Source organism: Vipera berus (assembly GCF_964194415.1).
Source record: "Vipera berus genome assembly, chromosome: 14".
NCBI lineage: Eukaryota > Metazoa > Chordata > Lepidosauria > Squamata > Viperidae > Vipera > Vipera berus.
In genome coordinates this window covers 13,305,723-13,321,118 of record NC_138217.1, presented here as the reverse complement: position 1 = coordinate 13,321,118, position 15,396 = coordinate 13,305,723, and the positions used below count along the sequence as shown (strand labels likewise).

The following is a 15,396-nucleotide window of genomic DNA, read 5'->3' as shown; positions in this document are numbered from 1 at the left end:
GGAAGCGGTGTGCACGGAGACGGAGGTGTTCTCGAGAGGATGGGTTCCACCAAGCACAAGGTGGATGCCCTGAGACCATGAACCTGGCATTACATGGCCCTCTGCTGACTTCCCCTGGCTCACAGGAAGACCTGCTGCTGGCTGGTTCAAGCGTCTCCCTTGCTTGCCAAGAGACATCGGGCTTCTGGAGAGCAAGCCTTGTGGAGCAGAAATTAAGAGACCAGCTTCTCTTCCCCACAAACCAGCTTTCTAACGATGGCTGTGTGTGATGGGGGTTGCATCTCAATGGGTTCTGAAGGTGCCAAGGTGGCGACTGCTGGCCTAAAAGCCTGATGTAGAGGCTGGGTCCCAATAGTTTGTTTAATCATGGTCTGTTGCCAACGGTTATCGTAACATACTACGTTAATCCATACTTTACCTTCATAATCAATAGGTTAAGGTGTCGTGGACAGAAGAAGAGATTGGACAATGATCTGTCTGAAGTGGTGCAGGTCTCCTGCTTGACTACAAGACCTCCAAGGTCCCTTCCATCTCCACGGTCCATTCTGCATTTCTGGATGTCAGCCTAAGGGTGAGTCCTTGTGCTTGTGTGTTTCCCACCCCAGTTCAACTGTTTGGGGAAGGAGGAGCAAACAACAACCCCCTTGCACTGATTAGGACGGCCCATTGTGCGCCCGCAGTGAATAAGTAACTATCTTTTCAATCCAAGGAGGAAGATATTGAAATGGGAGTGAATGCTGCCCAGTACCCTATGGGGGGTGGGCAAGGGGGGGGCGTGAGTAAATACAAAAAGAGACAATCGGATTGCTTTCGCTAAAGGATGGGGTGGAAAGAGATTGACGAGCAGCCCTAAGAGAAGGAATCTGGAGTGATCCAATTCTCTTCGTGGTACAGTAAATAATTCTTTATTACACTTTGATATATCTTTCCCCTAATGACTTTTAAGGGCAACACAATAAAATTGGGGGGGAAAGGGGGGGGAGCCGGGCTGCAAGGAACAAATGCTTAATATTCAATAAATGTGTCAATTTCACATAGAGAGGCAAATGGGCCTCTATTGAGGAATTGGTAAATTTCCTTGGAGAAAAGTAAGTGCATTTTAGCCTTCAAGGGGTCCCCAGCGAAATGGAAATGGAATGTGATTTGTGATAAAACTCAGCTGCTCCATAAAAGACATTAAATAAATGTTGCTCTTTCACTTGCGCGATACGGAATTGATTGCATTATAGACCTGCTCAAAGACGGGCAGTTCCTCCCCCCACTCCCCACATGGGATCTGGCTGGTCAGGCCACATCTTAGAAGCCAGGAGAGCAGAGGCGTTTTAGGTGACATCTTAACTCACCGGCTAATGGCAGCCACCAATTTGTAGGTGGAGAAGAGACATTTTCTGCCTCTGACTTATTATTTCATTTGACACGAGAGCTGCTGGCGATGCCGGGAAGAGATTTGGCAACCCACACAGAGGGGATGAGATCTGCCCGCCGGGGCCAAAGGATCTCGGAATACAAGGGGCCCTTGGTGGTCTCTGAGCTTGCTTGTTTTCTTGCAGGGGTTTCACGACTCAAACTAGGTAACACCACAATATGACTTAGTTTGGGTCGTGAAACCCCTGCAAGAAAACAAGCAAGCAGTCTTGCCTGGCAGGTTTTAAAGCCCGGTTCCAAGTAAAAATTTCACTTAAGACAAAAGTTAAATGCCGGAAGGGATGATCTCACCGCCAGAACCGCAAACCCCCAGGGGTATTTCTGTCCAGGCTCATAAGTCCAACTTGGGTGACATCTTGAAATGCAGCTTTCCTTCCTTATGCGGGTGGGGGGGGGAACTCTATTTTTCCCAATTACGGGAAAGCTTGCAAAGCTTTGGTCTGGCAGATGAGATGCTAAGCGGATTGTATCAAATTCAATTTCCCCTAATCTCTTTCTGATCAAACTCTACTGATGGGCAGCCCCAGTTTTGGGGCACAATTTGATTTTGAGTGACGCACCTGGGCCACCTTCCAAATATCGCAGGGGAACAGGGCAGAAACATTGGCTTCGAGGCTACATACATTCAGATTGGCTTAATTCAATAGGATTAATGGGATTATTCCGCAGCCACGGATTTTAGCATTGTCTCCTTTTATGTCACAATAAAATCTGATCTGCCATTCAGAGGCTTCCGATTATGCTCCTCTTAAAACCAAGGGGGGGGGCGCAATAGGTTGGATCCCAGCAGATAACTTTATTGGGTCACGGAGTCCGTGTCCCCTCCCCCTCATCTCGCCTCTGAGCTCGGCTAAAGTTCTCCCCAAGGTGCTTTCTCCAAAAGGCAACTGGCTTTCTTGGTTTTCTGAAAACGTTTCATTTCTCATCCAAAACTGAAGAAGCTTCTAGGATCAGAAGCGAAACATTTTCAAGGAAAAAACCAAGAAAGTCCAGTTGCCTTTTTTTTTGAGGGGTGGGGGAGCTCCTTTGGGACAACCCTAACTTGAAAAACTGAGAGTCTCCACAGACACTTGGCTGAAGTTATTCTTGGCAAAAGACGAAGCAGCCAACCACCCAGATCTCTCTAGGAGATGCATCATATCGCATTAGCAATTTGGACCCTTATTAGCCCTTTCCCCATCCAATCGGATTAATATTTCTCACTGATACAATGCAGGCAGTCCTCCCGGATTAGCAACTTTCCCATCACGTTAGTGCCGACAAATACAAACATGATACAGGACCGATACGACAGGCCGGGATGGAATGCCTCTTAATGCAAGATGACAGCCAGGGGAGCTGGAAGAGGCTGCGGTCCCAGGTGGGCGAAGGACGCCTCTTACGATAAATGCCAAAGTGGCGTCACCACGAAATGGCAAATGCCCTTCTTGCTGGAGCTTCAGGTGGGAAAAGGAGCCCGCTGACCTTCAGAGATTTCCGAGTAGCCTGTTCTCAGCTGCACAAGTTCATGAAAGCAAGACAAGAAGCAACGGGTGGAAGCTAATCAAGGAGAGAAGCAACGGAGGACAATTTCCTGACAGTGAGGACAATTAACTAGTGGAATGACTTCCCTCCAAAAGTTGTGGGTCTCCATCACTGGAGGTTTTTAAGAAGAAACTGGACAGCCGCTTGTCTGAAATGGTCTGTGGGTCTCCTGCTTGAGCAGGGGTGGACTAGAAGACCTCCAAGGTCCCTTCCAACTCTTTTATTTGGTTATCCTATTATTCTGCTCCTGGAGCTGAATCCCACAGTTTAGGAAAAGCTAGTCTAAATACTGACTTCACATATCACTTTAGATACACTGTGGTTTGTCGGCTTGGCTTAGTATGAGCCACAAGACCTGTTATTGCTTGCAAACTGGCTTATAACTTGGCGCTTTCCAACCTGTGGTTGAATTAGCATATTTTATGGTCAGCCACAGCTGGGTAGATTCACACAACCATGGTGGAAAAACATAAGCCACGATGTACAAACACCACACAATGCCAAAATAAATCCACGCAAGGGTTCAAGCTGGTGTGAAGCTCAGCTTGAGAACACTTAGCAAAAGGTGTCGTTTTGCCTTTGGTACACAATGCTCTGCCCAGCGAAAGGCTATCTTGGCTGCCCATGAATCAGGCCCTGTAGGCTGCCCCAGTCAAACCAGAATAAAATGTTGGCTAGGGAAGGGACGGACAGCAATGGCCGAGAAGATGGTGATGAATGGACTCAAGGAGTGGCAGCTGTCAACACACCAAGGAGAACCTTTGCGAAGCAACTTGCTGGCTGTTTTGCACAAACTATTTCTGAAGGCCACATCAACACTGGAGAATGTTTGGCAAAGCCGCTGCTGGCAAATTGTGTTAGGCGGGATTTATAGGCGAGGGCAGCGGAGATTGTATTAGTCCTTCTTTCCGTGTCGTCTGATGACTTAATTGTTCCATCATTGTGCAACTTGTGAGGGTTTTTTTAAAAAAAATTAAATTTCTAGGAGGTGGGAGGTTGCCTCTCTGTCCCACCCACCCACCCCCACCTCCTAGCCAAGTGCCCAGAGGCTGAATGGACACACACACACACACACACACAACGCCCTTTGGATGCCCATCTTGCTGAAAACAGGCAAGTGGTTGGACAGTCCGGTGCCTGGAGGCATCACACAAAGAGATTGCCTTGTTGGGTCCGTCCCAGAGGGCTATTCACGTCCCCCAATCCCATCCTCCCTCTCAGGTCCTATGCATATTTCCTGAGGTCTAAAGGTGGTAAGAGAGAACATTGTCCTATGTAAGCTCCGTATTTATATGTCAGTTCCAGAGTTTAAAACTTAAACCACTTCCCGCTGCCCTTCTGAGGTAAAGGACTCTTTGCTATTCAATTCCTACCTTTGGAACTGACACGCACCTACCCTGTTACGCAGTGAAACCACGGTTTGAGCAAGGCTGCATGTGGCTGCTCTGGTTCTAGCTCTTATAGCAGTTGTAATTTATGCATCCACTCCATCCTAGTCAATCTCTGTGACATCTTCTCTTGACCAGAGAGAGAGAGATTCTTTCATCTGTGACAAAACTGGCTTCCAGGGCCAGAATCCTAGGAAATTAGGAATCTGATCCACCACCCCTGTATATATCACTTTGAGATATATACCATATTAGCCAAAAGAACTGAATTATATTGCATTCATGATGCAATTAAACACTTCACCAGGAATCAATGTAAAACCGATGAGGCCTGAAAGTACTGCATATGGTTTAGAACATTATAAAACATTACCTTCACTCAAATCCTTTTCAGTAGCAATTTAAATCTTCTTACGGTTCCTGCTGCCAATGGTAAACCATCTACTGATTCATAACGGCACACAGGAACGGAGGAATTTAAAAAAGAGGGGGGGGGAGAAAGGCAGAGATTTATTCAACTACTAAATTACCCATGAAACCAGAATAGCTGACAGTAGTAATCTGAATTATTATTAGGCCCGGCAAATCATCTGCATTAGCCAATTTAAAACTACAGCTCACGGGTGGAAGCTGGTTAATACAGTCAGTGTTAAAGGACCATCGTTGGTCTCCATTTTATTGCTAAATAGGTTTAAAAGGTCAAGAGATAAAAATTACAGACAGGGGAAAAGACAGTGTCAGGGTTTAGAAATTCTTGGCAGTCACTTTTTCTTCCCAGCTTCTGGAGTTTTAAGGCTACAAAGCTTAAACAACTTGTTTCCAGAAGAGCGGCACTTGCTGATGTTTTTTAAAATTCCATGCCAGAGAGATACCGTCATTCCTGCTGTTTTTCATGTCTGCTGAGCACAGACGCAGCCTGAGACTTGGGTCCAAGGTGTTACAAGCAGTCACCACATCACCCAAGCAAGAAAGGTCCCACCATCCAGACTTCACTGCCCCTGGCTGAATCTTTTGTCAATCTCCCTGGGAAGATGGGCCACACGTTCGTAGCTTTCATTCCATTGATCTGCCCCCCTCCAGGTCAACATGCACGTCTCCCCTTGTCTTCTCTGCTCCGTCTTCAATCAACCACCGCTCCAATCTCCAGTCACACCATCATTTCTCTAAGCATCTCTTCATTGGCTCTTCAGAGTCAGATCAAGCCCCTTCTCTGCAGCAATTCTCCATCATCAGGTCTGCTGCCACAAGCATTTGTTGGTGTCTGTAGCCCACGGATGTTTCTTTAGAAGCCAGCAAGACCATTTGAGAACAATGGACAGATATGGGAAGAACAATTCTCCTGCCATAAATTATGGTGAAGAAAGCAGCCGGGAGCCTCATCACGTTAATATAATGAACAATAAACCCACAGTCAATCAAGGCATCATAAATCCACAGGTTTTATGAAGCTGTCTGGGGTGGCGGGTCTCTCCCTCCTCATCCCATCAGAGCTTCATTTATTCACATCTAAACGCAGCCATCAAGGGTATATTTCTCCTGGTACTTAGAAAGGCCGACTAAATTAATCCCAAAGATCTGCCTTAAATCTCACCAGCCAGGATTACCAGAAAAAGACATTTCTCTGCCCAAAAACGAGGATGGATTCACTGGTCCCAGGACTGGCAAGGAGACGCCTGCACAAAGGGAAGGGATCGGATTAGATTAAGGGTGACTGCAAGATTGCATTCAAGAATGACCACAGTCCAGGCATCCAGAGAATTGTCCTTTTGTTCGGGCAGGGCAAAGTTCCCCCAAAAAGATCTCCTCACTGGTTGGAGGATCTACCTGGCAGCAGGAGGTGGGTGGGGGACGCCTTATTGAGACCCCTGCTGCAGGCAGACTCCTGCTTGCAAATCAGCTCAAAGGCGAGAATTAAAAGTGCAGCTTTTAGTCGCAGAAGGGACTTTGCCAAGGTGGACGAGAAACAGGAACAGAACAATTCGAAGGAGTCCAAAGACCTCAAATTGGCTCACCAGACTGAATAGATCAGCTTCAGACTGGGCAGCCTCCAGACCTTGCAGGGCCTCCCCGCTTATTCTCCACCTCCCGGCTCTGACTCTGACTCGGCCATGGCTGAGCACCCTCGGCCTCCTCCTCGTGACCGGGACAAGCCGGGGTCTTCAGCCCGTGACGGATGGAGCCGGAGCAGGCCGAGAGCGGCCAGGCCTTGTCCCTTCCACTGAGCCGTGCCTCTCGCCTCTCTCGTCCTCGGTTTTATTAGCAAAGCAGCCCAATGTTTATACTGGTGGGTATTACATTTGCCACAACAATTACAGTATGACAAATGGCGCAGCGGCGTAATCCATCAAGGGAGCCCAGACAGGAATCCTTTTGGCAGGCCGGCCATTAATTCTAAGGCTCCACTCTCAGGGGCCCCATGTTTCAGTAACCATGACAACGCCAAAGACGCCCAGTGGAAATGGCACGTCCCGCCGTGAAAGATGGGCACCTCCTTGGCCGCTGGAAGTTAACCTTTCGACACCGGCCGGCCTGCCGTCTTCACGGGGAGGAAGGGGCCGTCCAGCTCTCCTGGGGCTGGGAGCAGACCGAGGGGCTCAGCCCCACTCTGGCCCCACTGCGAAGGGCAGGGCGGCAGAGCCCGGGGGTGGGGGGCATTGCCCTCCTTCCTCCCCATCCATGGCATTTCTAGCACCTGCAAATACAGCTGGTCCTTGACTTGCGACCACAACAGAGCCCAAAATTTCTGTTGCTAAGCAAGACAGTGAAGAGAGTTTTGCCCCATTTTATGACCTTCCTTGCCACAGTTCTTAAGCGAATCTGGCTCCCCCCCCCTTGACTTTGCTCGTCAGAAGGGACCACGTGACGACCCCCGGGGCACTGCGACCGTCATAAATGTGAGTCAGTTGCCCGGTGTCCAAATTTTGATCATATGAGGATGCTGCAATGGTCATAAGTGTGAAAAACAGTCATAAATCACCCTCCTGCTCCGGGTACCTAGAAAGAGGTGAGCCCTGGCCAAGGGGCGTGCAAGCATATGTGCCGTCCAGCAGCCCGCTCTGAGCCCTGATCACCCCACCCCACCGCCTTCCGCCCTCGCCAAGTCCAGGGTTAAGCGGAGATTCTTCTCCCAGGTGAGAAACGGGAGCCCTGCTTGCTCCTGCTTCCGAACAAGCCCAGGAAACCAGGAGGCAGAGCTTGAGCTGCCTCACCTGTTTTATTAAGCCATTACGAGAATCATTTTGTTCCCATTTATAATGTTCAATACATGCTCCGAAGCCTTTTCTAATGCAGTAATTAGATGGAACACTAGATAGACGGATTAAATTGGAAGCGTGTTTTACGCAGCTGCGCTGTAACTTTATAGCTCGGTTTAAAACTCAGAAAATGAGCTTTCCCAAAAAGGAGGAGGAGAGGGAGGAATGAAGGAAGGAAGGAAGGAAGGAAGGAAGGAAGGAAGGAAGGAAGGAAGGAAGGAAGGAAGGAAGGAAGGAAGGAAGGACCCAGGTGGAGGTTGGAGTCCACCCACCTTAAAGCTGCTAAGCTTGAGAAACGCTGCCCCAGAGGGGGGGGCCCAGAGGAACGGGCCTCATGGGCAGATTCGGTTGGGAAGTTGGAGGCAAGTCCTAAAAAAGCAACGGAATCAAGGACTCAGACATGTAACCAGCCCCTTCGCAGCGGAGGCTTCCCAACACAGGCTGGGGCTTCCATTGGGCTTGTGTCCTGAAGACCCCTCCAGCCCTTTCATTTCAGGATTCAGCTGCCTTTCCAAAGGCGCAAGAGTACTTTTTTTTCAAGGTTGAAAAGAGAAGGCGGGTAAGGAGGGGCAAAGGACGGCCAGCTAGATTCCTACCCAGAATTAAGAGTTGCCAGTGGGTGATTTTATGCCCATGTTTTTTATAAAAGTAACCTCCCTAATTAGCCCCAAAGAGATGAATTCCCCCCCCCCTGTCTGTCCACTTAAATCATAGCAAAACAGCTGCAGGCATTAATTGCTGGGATATTACACACATTATGGGCAATGGCTATGTCAAATTACGCTATGAAAGATTAAGTTTTTGTAGGAAAATTATTTTAAGCCATTAAACTGAAAACTAACTAGGATAAAATTAGGACTGTTTAGCCAAAGCAGCTTTTTTTTTAACATTTACAGTGGCACAAAGAGGAAAAGATGTACAGTGTTTTAAGAAATAGAGTTGTATAACTTGTCTCTGGGTTTTGATTTGCATAAAAAGAATGGAAGACTAACTTCTTCCCTCAGCTTTCTTTGATGGTCTGACTGTAAGAAGCCACAGCTAAAAACCTATTTCTAGAAAGCTGGTTCTCTTAGATCAGGGGTCTCCAACCTTGGCAACTTTAAGGCTTGTGGGCTTTGACTCCCAGGATTCCCCAGCCAGCCATCCTCATCCTCCAAGAGAAAAGACCAAACTCTAACCAGGTTGAGCATCGGCCTCTTGCCTGCAGTGTTGGGATGAAGGATTCTTCAAAAAGCACAGATGGGTCCCGAGTCATGGCCAGCTCCCTCACCTCCTCCGTTCCCTCCCACCCCCCAGAGCCTTACAAAGGCACCAAGGAAGGAGCAGGTGGAAGAATAGAAGAGCAAAAGCTCTTAAGGACCTTGGAGAGCTCACAGAGAAAGCAGAGGTTGCACCAGCTTGAGGAAACCTAGCTAGCTCCCACCCACCCCTCCCCAATAAAGATTTCTGGATCCAAAATCCCCAGGATGCTGACTGGAGCCCAGGGCCAAAGCATCTGGAAGTCTTCTCAGCACCTAACCTACTCTAGCAGCAGGCTGAGCGTGACCAGTTGCCCACCCAGTGGTGAGTAGCAAAATGGCCTCCTGCTTAGAGCAGGCCGAGATTTTCAGAAAATAGCATCAACTGTCCCGTGGCTGCTGTCACTGAACAAAGCCTGTGATGGAGGAGAAGGTGAGGCCATGGATGGTTCTCGGAGGCTTTGCAGATGAGATCCTGCACCAAGCCAGGTTCGGCCCACTGTGCGATAATAAGGATATTACCTAGTTTGGGTAATGAACCCTAACCAAGCTCAAAAAGCACCAAGGACAGTCCTCCTCCCCCTCCCCCTCCCTCCCATTCCCTACAAGCACTGATGACATTACCTAGTTGGGTCATGAAACGTCTGCAAGAAGACCACCAAGCTCAGAGAGCACCAAGGGCCCTCATTTCAAACCCGAGCTACAAGCATTCTGCTTTATTAATAATAATCTCCAATCTAGGGAAACGGCAGCAACGGGTGGAGTTTTCCCAACCACGGTCAGAGAGGGCCTCCCCTTCTTCTCCTCCCGCCCTTCCACCAGTGACCAGGCATCCCAGCCATTAATTCATCCTCCTTTTAAAGCAGGGCTCAGCATCCTGCCCTCTCCCCCCCCCCTTCTTGATCCCCTGCTGTCTGCAGATTGATAAAAGAGTTTCATAAACAGCCCAGGCACAAGCATACGTCTATCGATCATTCACGCAAGCAAATTTAAGTACGTGCACACCCGGTGACCAGACATCTCCCAACCAGCAGCGGGAGGCCAAAAGAGGAGCAGGGCTGCAGAAGGCATCTCTCAAAAACAGCCTCATTAGAAGCCCAGAGCGGGCTTAATTATTCACATATATATAGCGGTCTCGCGGGTGATCAATTCAGAGGGAAAAAAGATTTGGAAAGTCAGGCATCCTCCACTGGCTGCCAAAAGAGGCTGTAAAAAAAAACTACAACAGTCCAGGCGTGAATAACAGAATAAGAGAGTTGAAAGGGACCTTGGAGGTCTTCTAGTCCAACCCCCTGCTGAGGCAGGGGACCCTACACCATTTCAGACCAATGGTTGTCCAATCTCTTCCTAAAAACCTCCAGTGTTGAAGCACCAACAACTTCTGGAGAGAAACCGACCCAGTGGTTCATTGTCCTTGCTGTCAGGAAATTTCTCCTTCGTTCCACGTTGCTTCTCTCCTTGATGAGTTTCCATCCGTTGCTTCTTGTCCTGCTTTCAGGGGAATAGGTTGACACTCCCCCCCCCGCCACTCCTCTTCTTTGTGGCAGCCCCTTCTTCCTCCTCTGCACACAGCCCAAACTTGTGCACAGGGCTTTATCCTGCCCCATCACCCATGAAGAATAGCAACCAGCTAACTGAATGGGTGCCCCCAATAGTCTCACGAAGGACATCCTAACTTAGTTAGCAGAACTGGACACAGGGCAGAGAGACCAAGATTCCTCCATACATCTGATGGGGTCATTATTTAGCTGAGCTGGAATAAGGCTGGACCATAAATTTGGATGTATGCATGGCATTAGGACACCCCTCCCCCTTTCTGCCCTTGACCACCTCCCTTGCTTCCCCTGTTCCAAGCAGGGCCCATAACCAACCAACCAGCTTCTGAGGGTCAGAAGAAACCATGGCTTTCTTAACCAGCTTAGGAGGCAGCTATGGGGTGGGAGGTGTGTGGGGTGGTGTCCTATAGCAAGGCTTTGAGGCAGGCATTGCCAGCCAGGGCGGAGGGGTTCAACCGCCTCCTTCAGCCTGCCACAATTCCAGCTGTGAACGTTGCATGGCTAGGGCTAACTTTTTTTTCTTTTTTTGCAAATCCTCTTTTATCTCCAGATATTATTTATTGGTCTGCTCCATCGCCACCCGCCCTCCCCCGGCCTGGCTCTCCCCTCCCCAATGTGTTCCTTTTTCAGAAGAGCGCAGACGCGGGGGCTAGCCTCCCAGACGCCATGGAATCATCCTCTTTCAACAGCATTAATTATCTCCAGCTTTCCATAACAAGCCGGGCTGGGGGTGGGCAGGGAGGGGGGGAAGCACTCTGACCCCTCTCGCATGTCAGTGGTGCAGGGAGTTTGAAAAGCAAAATGCCTTTTATTCTTTGCAGCCGCAGAGCAGAGTTGCCTTTGATCTACCTCTTAATTCGCCCCCCCCTTTATTGGGGGCAAACCATGTCATTGCTTTTATTATTCATGCTTTTTTCTGCCTTTCCAGCCAGACCCAGCCTGGAAGGGGAGAAAGTAAAGGGGCTTGCTTGGGAGCAGAGGGAAAGCGGGGGGGGGGGGGGAGCTAAGCACCCCTTTTCTTTATTATTTTTTTCTACTGGGAGGGGGGGTCTTGTCTCGTTCTATACTGTCTCCGAAGGCTCTGCAGAATATATCTTCCGCAGAATGTATTTTTCCAAAGCAACAGAAGGCAGGACAAGAAGCAACGGATGGAAACTAATCAAGGAGAGAAGCAACCTGGAACTAAGGAGAAACCTCCTAATAGTAGTGAGAACAATTAACCAGTGGAACAGCTTGCCACCAGAAGTTGTGGGTGCTCCATCACTGGAGGTTTTTCAGAAGAGACTGAACAGCCCCTCGTCTCAAACTGTATAAAGTCTCCTGCTTGAGCAGGGAGCTGGACTAGAAGAGGTCCCTTCCAGCTCTGTTCTGATTGATTGGTTGATTGATTGATTGATTGAATACCTCTATGGATAAGTCTAATTCCTCCAGGGTCACCCCTTCCTTTCTATTTAACATTTCAAACTTTTGTGACTCCTCCATCCCCCCAAACCGCCTTGCCCCTATTTGTTTCTCTTCTCCTTAATACCTTAATGAGAAATGCAAAGGTCTTTGCCCTGTAAGCAATAGGGAAACCACTTCTTGAAAAACAAAAGGGCGTGTGGGTTTGTGTGCTAAAGGAGTACAACAACAAGTTGAAAAGATTTCTTTAATTTTAAATTAGAGTTCAGGATTAAAGGCATCGGGGCCTCCACTCCTTAGGGTGAGAGGGTTTTTTAAAAGTCCCGAGGGTTAGCCTGTAATCTTCTTTTGGACGGTTAAAATTAGAATTTAAATATGCCCACACAGACACACACTTCTGGACTAAACTCTAACCTCAAAGTTTACATGCAGTTGGGACTTTTTCTGCCTCTACCCCATTACAAAAGCATTGTTCAGCTTTATGGAAAAGATGCACAGTGCGACTGAGTGGTAAACTCCTGATTTTGTTGAATTTGTTTTCAGCACGGGCTGGGATCTCTGCAGCCACTCTGAACATAAAACACCCATCCGTTCGTTCCTTGCTGAAAAGATTTTGGTTAGCCTTACTTCTCAGTGTATCCTTCTTCATAACCAGTCCTCTAGGCGGCTAGAACATTGTCACTTCCGCTGTGGTGTATTGCCTGATGATTTACTGCCTAATTAGGAATTCTTTCAATACAGTGATTTAAAGAATAACAATATCAGAATCAGTGAGACCAAAATCAGTAAAAGTTGTGGGTGCTCCATCACTGGAGGATTTTAAGAAGAGACTGGGCAGCCACTTGTCCAGAACGGTACAAGCAGGGGGCTGGACTAGAAGACCTCCAAGGTCCCTTCAAATTCTATTTATTCTATGTTCTAACACTAATGTCCACTTTTGGAAGATGTAGTTGCAACCAATCAGGGAGCACCTAGGTCAAGGTTGCCTACCCCTGACCTTGGTTGATTCAAATCAGAAGCAATCCTTCCTGCTCTCACTTCAAATGGGCAATTCTTTCAGCCTCTTCTCTCAAGATTGCCCTCCCTTTTGGCTCATCAAATATTGGCCAACTCGTTTTCTTTTGTTGAAGGGAAATAAAAAAGGGGAAAGGGGTTGCTAATTCAGAGGTGAATAGGGAGGAGCAAGTTCAGAGCATGGGTGATTAGCACATGACTCCCTAATTGCCTGGGATCAAATCACCCAGAAATTATACCTCTGGTTACTATTTTTAATAGCAACAAAATAGCTGCTAATTAGCTAGCAAACAGACAACTAAAAAGACAAGGGAATAGAAAGAGGTTGGGGAAATAGTTGGCATTAATACTGCTAGTTCTGTGCCTAAAGTTAATCCCAAATCAAGTAAGAGCACACTTGAAAATATTCTGCATTTCTCAGCAGCAGCAGCAGCAGCAGCAGCAGCAGCAGCAGCAGCAGCAGCAGGAAAGTGCTTTGAACTCAGGCTGGCCTAGATGCCACCCAGGGCTACTATTATGGGCTGTTTTCTTGGAGGTTTCACATAATCTGAGATGTCATGCGCACCCTTTCTTTTCAGCTCAAATTCAGTGAGCCCAGAATGATCAAAATTCTATATTTTAACCAGTGCAAAGGAACAGTGCCCCTTTTGATTTAATTAAACTGTTGTGCCATCTGTTGTTTACATGATCTTTTCATGATCATGATCTTAACCGCCTCTGCCTGCATTCCACCACCACAGGCCAGAAACACACCCCCCCCCCCGATATAAAAAATGCCATCTTCCAATACATTTAAAAAAAAACAAAGTTCATAGCTATCTCGGATGATGAATGCTCGCAGATTTACAACTATTGTTCATGCAAGTACTATATTAGCTATAAATCAATACCGTAAAGAACAATTTGCTAAAAATAACCACACCCAGTTTACTTTCAGATTATATTAATAACTCTTTGAACCTTATCGCCTGTAACCAAAGTCCTTTGGTCAGAATAAACCCAACCAACACCGGATTCAAATTAATTAAATATGAAAGAGAGTTAACGGTGAAAACACGCCCATTTGGAAGCCAGCCTGCCCAGATCCTCGGGTCTCGCTCCCAAGTATGCCAACTATGGCGGAATTCTGACCAGTTTAGCAAGTGCCAAAGCTCCTTTCCCCACTGCAGCCCGGTTTGATAAGATTGTGATGTGAGCAACAATCACAGGCCAGGACAGGGTATGGGAAGAAAATCATTTTGCTTTTCAGCAAAGACTAATAAACAGTGACAACACCAAGTCTGTTCTCATTAAGGATGCTGAAAGGCGTCATTGCCACATGCAAGGTGAAACGGTTCAGAGGGGGCTCCAAGTCAAAACATTAAACATCGGCTTTTATACCCGGTCCTTGGTGCTCCCTGCGCTAGGCTATTTGCTTGCAGATGTTTCATTGCCCAACGAGATAACCTCATCAGAGTAGAACACATTCCCTCCAGTGGTCAACATTTAGATAAGCAGGGATTAGCCCCAGACAAACAATGCCCCAGTCAAGGAAACACCGAGGGCAAACCCACACTACCAATACTGACAGGGCAAAATACTGTATATGAATAGGGAGAGAACCTCACACCCAGCAGCACCGGTGATGTTACCTAGTTGGGTAATAAAACATCTGCAAGGAAACAACCCTCTGGCAAGCATGCCACCTCCTTCAATGCATACGAAGGCTAGATTTTTACCCCTTTACAATGAGAGAGAGAGAGAGAGGGGGGGGAGGGAAAGAGAGCGCACCAGACATTATTTGGAAAGAGAAACGGTAGATTCTTGCTTCAGCCAAGGGGAAAACCCCAGAAGCTGTGCCCTTCAGACACAAATGCCAACACAGGACCCAGTCTGGCTCCACTTGCCCATGTGGCACCAAGAGCGAGGCCTTGGCATCCGGCAGCAAAGAGATTAAAGCTGGTATCAGATTCTCTCCGGCTTGCCAGGGCTCTAGATGATGATTTATTAGGTTTGATTTCATGTCCTTTAAACCTATAATGTGTTGAATAAAGCGAAGCGGGCTTACGGTGGCAGATCCATTTCCCTGGGGCCCTGTTAATCCACCACTTTTCCATCCAGCCAAGCCTCCACCCTCACCACAGCCGTGTTGTGCCCCAAACATCGCACGACCATTATTAAAACGTCTCTCGCCCCCTCCCGAATTTGGAGACGTCAGCTAGAATGGAGAAAAAGGGAAGTACATCTTGTGAGCTGGTACAGATCAATAACCTATCGAGGTTCTGTTTAGGAGCCAGAAAAGCTGTGGAGCATCAGGGCGTGGTCTGCGGACCCATCTCTGCATCCCTCATTTTAACCCCTCTGCAGACCTCACTCTTGGGGGTCTTGGCATCATTCGTGCCCACCCACCAGCCCCTCCCCGCTTCCGATGGCAGCTGGCTGTAATATGGCTGGCATTCCTCCTGACAACACTCTCCACATCATGAGTTCAAACTTTTAATTACGTTTCATTATCATTCCTGATGGCTGTCAATCAACCCTTGACAAATGGGGAGGGGGAGGGAGTAAGCTGTCAAGCAGGATTAGAGCAGGCTTTCGAGATGGGGGAGAAAGACAA

The 15,396-nt window shown here is 47.9% G+C and overlaps 1 protein-coding gene across 1 annotated transcript in view; it reads right to left on the bottom strand.

Annotated features, from left to right (window-relative positions):
- The window catches only part of CUX2 (cut like homeobox 2), a gene marked incomplete at its 5' end in the record, with an annotated part of 62,692 nt that overhangs the window by 32,798 nt on the left and 14,498 nt on the right, over window positions 1-15,396 (bottom strand). The window lies entirely within an intron of this gene.